This window comes from Mus caroli, chromosome 11 (genome assembly GCF_900094665.2).
Source record: "Mus caroli chromosome 11, CAROLI_EIJ_v1.1, whole genome shotgun sequence".
NCBI lineage: Eukaryota > Metazoa > Chordata > Mammalia > Rodentia > Muridae > Mus > Mus caroli.
This window is the reverse complement of record NC_034580.1, coordinates 25,505,701-25,512,553: the sequence shown is the minus strand read 5'-3', so window position 1 is coordinate 25,512,553 and position 6,853 is coordinate 25,505,701. Positions and strand designations below refer to the sequence as shown.

Here is a 6,853-nt window from a genome sequence, read left to right as displayed (position 1 = left end):
GGTTATTTGATTTTCTGGAGTCCATTTTCTTGAGTTCTTTATATATACTGAATATTAGTCCCCTATCTGATTTAGGATTGGTAAAGATCCTTTCCGAATCTGTTGGTGACTTTTTTGTCTTATTGACAGTGTCTTTTGCCTTACAGAAGCTTTGCAATTTTATGAGGTACCATTTGTTAATTCTCGATCAGCACAAGCCATTGCTGTTTTGTTCAGGAAATTTTCCTCTATGCCCATATCTTCAAGACTTTTCCCCACTTTCTCCTCTATAAGTTTCACTGTCCCTGGTTTTATGTGGAGTTTCTTGATCCATGTAGACTTGACCTTAGTACAAGGAGATTAGAATGGATCAATTAGCATTATTCTACATGATAACCGCCAGTTATGCCAGCATCATTTGTTGAAAATGCTGTCTTTTTTCCACTGGAGGGTTTTAGCTCCCTTGTCAAAGATCAAGTGACCATAGGTGTGTGGGTCCATTTCTGGGTCTTCAATTTTATTCCATTGATCTACCTGTACATCACTGTACCAGTACCATTGAGTAGAGTTTTGTTCAGTTTCCACGTGAAGGTTGGCTTTCTATTATTTATGTTGTTATTGAAGATCAGCCTTAGTCTGAGGTGATCTGATAGGATGCAAGGGATAATTTCAATATTTTTGTATTTGTGGAGGCCTGTTTTGTGACCAATTATATGGTCAGTTTTGGAGGAAGTACCATGTGGTGCTGAGAAGAAAGTATATCCTTTTGTTTTATGATAAAATGTTTTGTAGATGTCTGTTAAATCTATTTGTTTCATAACTTCTGTTAGTTTCTATGTGTTTCTGTTTAGTTTCTGTTTCCAGGATCTGTCCATTGATGAAGTGGAGTGTTGAAGTCTCCCACTATTATTGTGTGAGGTGCAATATGTGCTTTGAGCTTTACTATAGTTTCTTTAATGAATGTAGATGCCCTTGCATTTGGAGCATAGATATTCAGAATTGAGAGTTCAACTTGGTAGATTTTACCTTTGATGAGTATGCAGGGCCCCTCCTTGTCTTTTTGATAACTTTGGGTTGGAAGTGGATTTTATTCGATATTAGAATGGCTACTCCAGCTTGTTTCTTTGGACCAATTGCTTGGAAAATTGTTTTCCAGCCTTTCACTCGGAGGTAGTGTCTGTCTTTTTCCTTGAGGTTGGTTTCCTGAAAGCAGCAAAAAGTTGGGTCCTTTTTATGTAGCCAGTCTGTTAGTCTATGTCTTTTTATTTGAAAATTTAGTCCATTGATGTTAAGAGATATTAAGGAAAAGTAATTTTTGCTTCCTATTACTTTTGTTGTTAGAGTGGGATTCTGTTCTTGTGGCTGTCTACTTTTAGGTTTGTTTAAGGATTACTTTCTTGCTTTTTCTAGGGCGTCGTTTCCATCCTTGTGTTGGTGTTTTCCTATTATTATCCTCTGGAGGGCTGGATTCGTGGAAAGATAGTGTGTACATTGGTTTTGTCATGGAATACTCCATCTATGGTAATTGAAAGTTTGGTGGGTATAGTAGCCTGGGGCTGGCATTTGTGTTCTCTTAGTGTCTGTATAATGTCTATCCAGGATCTTCTGGCTTTCATAGTCTCTGGTGCGGAGCCTAGTGCGCACCACGATGTACAACGTCCACAAGCAGTGGACATCTCTTTCTTTAGGTTAGGGAAGTTTTCTTCTATAATTTTGTTGAAGATATTTGCTGGCCCTTTAAGTTGAAAATCTTCATTCTCATCTACTCCTATTATCTGTAGGTTTGGTCTTCTCATTGTGTCCTGGATTTCCTGGATGTTTTGGGTTAGGATCTTTTTGCATTTTGCATTTTCTTTGATTGTTGTGTCTATGTTCTCTAAGGAATCTTCTGCACCTGAGATTCTCTCTTTCCATCTCTTGTATTCTGTTGCTGATTCTCGCATCTATGGTTCCTTATTTCTTTCCTAGGGTTTCTATCTCCAGAGTTGTCTCCCTTTGTGTTTTCTTCATTGTTTCTACTTCCATTTTTATATCTTGGATGGTTTTGTTCAATTCCATCACATGTTTGGTTGTGTTTAAGAAATGTTTGTGTTTCCTCTTAATGGCCTTCTACCTGTTTAGCAGTATTTTCCTGTAATTCCTTGAGGGATTTTTGTGCTTCCTCTTTGAGGGCTTCTACCTGTTTAGCAGTGTTCTCCTTATTTCTTTAAGTGAGTTATTAATGACTTTCTTAAAATACTCTACCAGCATTATGAGATATGATTTTAGATCTGAATCTTGCTTTTCCGGTGTGTTGGGATATCCATGACTTGCTGTGGTGGGTGTACTGGGTTCTGATGATGCCCAGTGGTCTTGGTTTCTGTTAGTAAAATTCTTTCATTTGCCTTTCACCATCTGGTAATCTCTGGTGTTAGATGTTCTAGCTGTCTCTGGCTTGAGCTTGTTCCTCCTGTGATTCTTTAGCCTCTGTCAGTACTCCTGGGAGACCAACTCTCTCCTGTGTCCCAGTGGTCAGAGCACTCTCTGCAGGCAATCTCTCCTCTTGCAGGGAAGGTGCACAGAAGTCTGGATCTCAGATCTACCACCTGAGTCCTGGGGTCAGAGCCCTCCCTGGAGGCTGACTCTTCTCTGGCAGGGAAGGTATCCAAGGGTCTGGGTCTCAGCTCTGTCTCCTGTCTGAGGACGAAGGCCCTGAGGGACCCTGTCTAAGAAGCTCTGTTTCTTCTGTGGCCCACGTGCTCCCCTGCGTAGACTGTTCTCAGTGAGCCCAAGATTCTGGGTATGCTAGGGTCTGCCTTTGTCCTTTGACACTGTTCCTGCTAGCACAAGACCCTTTGGGTTTTTTGGAACTGATGTTGCATTCCACTCACAAGTGATCTCAAGATCCCGGGTGTGCTCGGGTGCCTGCAGCGAGAAGAGTCCTCTGGGGACCTTGGGGCCCTCCGCCAAGATCACGCCCAAGATCAGTATCTTGCATTAAAAAAAATGTGTTAATACAGATGATTTTTGTATGTTTGATTTCTTTCCATTATAATTTTATGTGCTTTGGTGTTTGGCTGCATGTGTGTCTGTGTCAAATCCCCTGGAACTGGAGTTACAGAAAACTGTGAGCCACCATGTGATTGCTGGGACTAGCACTCTGGTCTTCTGGAAGAGCAGACGGTACTCTTAACTGCTGAGTTACCTCTCCAGACCCTGCTCTTTATTTTTATTTTGAATTTTTTGAAGCAAGGTTTCTAGGTGTACCTCTGGCTGTCCTGGAACTCACTTTGTAGGCTAGGCTGGCCTGGAACACAGAGATCCTCCTGCCTCTGCCTCCGGAGTGCTGGGATTAAAGGCATGCACCACCATGCTCTGCAGTACAGGTTTTGTTTTAAAACATGGAATCTTAGAAATATCAGGCAACTTCTGATTAGTACTAAATGAACCAAACTTCCTGTCTAGCTGCTGCTAGGCACTTCACTTGACTGTCATTGTTTTTCAATCCTGAAGCATAGTCCCTGTCTAAATTAATCTGGATAAATAAGAGTGAAAATAACCAATAACTTCAGAATAAAAACTAATTAGGATGAAGAATATGCATTATTTACTAAAGCATGTTAGAAGTTATAATTTAACTTATATAAATAAAAAATTTTAAAGCAGCAAAGTAAACAATTTGTGTCAGTTTAGACACAGTGGCGTCTCTAACCAACAGTTTAGAATATGGTAGTATCTCTAACCACTGGGTACTAAAACTATTTGAATGAGGAGTGTAATATTACTTCATACTATACACAAAAGTAAATTGTAAGCCAATTAAAGTGTGAAATATTTAAGAAACCTTAGATAACTAAAGAAGTATGATGTTTCCCTGGGTGATGTTAAAAAAAAAAAAAAAGGTTGCTTCCATGTTGGGAAGGCATTTAAGGATCAGAAGACATCATAGTTAGATGGGGGAAGATTAGGAGAGGTCACAAGGGAAAGCCTATGAACTAGGGCAGCTGCAGGCTTTCAAAGCCTCTTCCCCACACAGACAAAAACAATCACCTAGTTCCTATTTTATAGAGTTACAATTTGTGCAGAGGCCACCAGAGGGCAGAAGCAAACCAGACCAAGAGAACAGCTACATAGCTGGGTGCATTCCATCTTTGTCTTTACTAGAAAATTTATCAGCAAAACGCCGTCAGACTGTTGGAAAGATGTCTTTGGATTGCTGCGGTGTGGTACATTGCCTCAACATACAGAACCTTCTATAAGGTTACCTTTTATAAAATAAAGGCCCTGGAGGACTCTTTTTCTTTACAAGAAATATTTAAGTAAATGTATAATTACTCTTAGGCTGTGGAAAGGTCCTCTTCCATCTGTAAGGACAGAAAGAAGTTATAATGATAATATTGGTATGCAGATATATAAATTAACATATATTATGGATTTGCTCTCTCAAGAGGAATTCTTGCAAGCAAGAATAAAGGACAAAGAGTAGGTAGATATTAATGTATTCATGGAATATAAAAACAAATCCATACCTTAGACTACGTGGATAACCAACAAAAACTAGAAACAGTTTTGGCCATTAGATACATGAAAATGCTAAATCTTATTGAATACAGACTTATTAAAAATGAATATATTAGCCGGGTGTGGTGGCGCACGCCTTTGATCCCAGCACTCGGGAGGCAGAGGCAGGCGGATTTCTGAGTTCGAGGCCAGCCTGGTCTACAGAGTGAGTTCCAGGACAGCCAGGGCTATACAGAGAAACTCTGTCTCAAAAAACCAAAAACCAAAAACAAACAAACAAAAAAGAATATATTAAGATCTTATTACATTGTATCTGATGCTGAGAAGGACTCAGTGAGAGGCTGCTTCTAAGGTTTACTGTGGATGGGTAAATTTAGTCTTTCTGAACAAAAAATTGGCAGTATTTATTGATAGCTCTAGAAATGCCAATCCTCCCTAGTCCAGAAATTTCATAATGTGGAGTTTCTCCCAAGTGACTTATGAGGACCGTGAACCAAGAACTGATTCATTGCTGAGTAACGTTCCAATAGCAAAGCCAAAGTGAAGAAAACCGAAACCAGCTACCCCCGTGGTTAAATAAAATACACAACATTCTTATGATGTTATGTGCGATCATTGTAAGTCATGCCTTAGATGGCTACTTACTGATACTGGGAAATATTCAAAATGTGTTTTCCATGGGGCAGTCTAGTCTACTTGTGGCTCTGATGTTTTACAGAGGAGTGGTTTTCATTATGGCGTTACCATGTCATTGTTCTTTGTTCTAATTCCTTCCCTCATGCAAAGCCATCCCCACTGTGGCACCTTCCTGCCCTGCTGGCTGCCCAACTCCCTTTCCTGTTCTCATGTTACACATCAGGAAGTGCCACCACACTATTTTACTCTCCCTCCCTAACCTCTCCTCCCACTTATGACCACCTTTCCAGTCTCATGACCCATCGGTATACATATACAAATACAACATACTAAATCTAGTTCCACATATGAGAGAAAATGTGTACTTTGTCTTTCTGAGTTTATAATATACCTCTCATCCTAGCTCTTAAGCTCAGTGAGCTGCCTGCCCTCCCTCCCCAGACAGATATTATTAAAAAGGCATTTTTACCTTTAGCAGTAGCAGTAGAGATTGGTGAGCCTGCATCAACAGTTCATCACCAACTCTGAAGCGATGTATTGGATCAAACTCTTTCCTCACCATTGCCCCCTAAAATTTTAAAATATATATTTGTTTAGAAAATATCATTAAACATTAAATTGTTATCTCTGAGTAAAATTAGTGGATGATGTCAAACTTTTCTCTTTTATACTTTGTAAGTTCTCCCAGGATAACAAGCATTGCTTACTTTTTTCCTTTCCTTGTATATGTTCATGTTCTAATGAGTGAGTACATATTCTCCTCAAGACTTATTTTCTTGCTCTTGCCCCCAAACTACGGAGGCTCCTATTTCCAGAATTCACCATTGTTTCACATAGTTGAATGAATGCATGCTCTCATCTCTGAAGTGGGTCTGCAGAGCAGTGCTTCTGCCCAACGCTTTTCCACCACCATACTCTGAGAAGACCACCATCTTTTCTCTCCTGCAGGCACAAAATATTAGGATTGCCCCTGATTTTTCCTTCCATACATCCTTGCCCCTTAGAGTCATCTAATCTTGCTTTCCTGGGTCAGATGTAATTTCTTGCCCACTATGCCATTCCTGTTCATTTCAAGTACTGTAACTTGGCTCCTATAGCTGCTCACTGGCCCCGCCTCTTGAGTATAATCTCAGTATGTTGTCACAAAAGCCTTGATTGTTGTTTCCGCACACCCTCTTAGTTGCAGTTCTCAAAGCAGTGACCCAGGTTTCTCTGGTTTCTTATAGAATCTGTGTCTTTAGAAAAGTACTTCTGCCTACTCTTCTACATTTGCATATGAAAGAGTAGCAGAATCTGTCTGAACCTGTGCTCCAGAGTGTTGTGAGATTAAACACAGATGTAGAAGGCATTTGGAGACTGTGGGGGCTAGGTAGTGGCACCAGAGTTACACCAGCTCATACATTAGGAACTACATCAAGGAAAAATACTGGATTTCTGTATAACTATGGTGGTGTCCCTGCTGCCATCTACAAATCGTCCAAGCTTTAAGCTTGTCATCTTCCAAAAGATGTGTGCAAACAAAATGGAGAAGCCTGGGTGATTGTGTGCCTTTGTGAAGTATTGAAAGAACCTAGTGGGGAAACCCCCACCCAACTCCCGATTCAGCGTGCACCCAAGAATCACGAATAGAACACAACACCTTGATGTAACAACACGAGGTATTTTAATGGCGGAGCTCCGGGTCGAAACGTATCTCACACAGGAGACAGTGGATTCGACCACGAGGCTTGGAAGCTAG

General features: G+C 40.4%; 1 protein-coding gene across 1 annotated transcript in view; it reads left to right on the top strand.

The window, feature by feature from the left end:
- Eml6 (EMAP like 6) overlaps positions 1-6,853 on the top strand; it is a 272,708-nt gene that overhangs the window by 126,827 nt on the left and 139,028 nt on the right. The window lies entirely within an intron of this gene.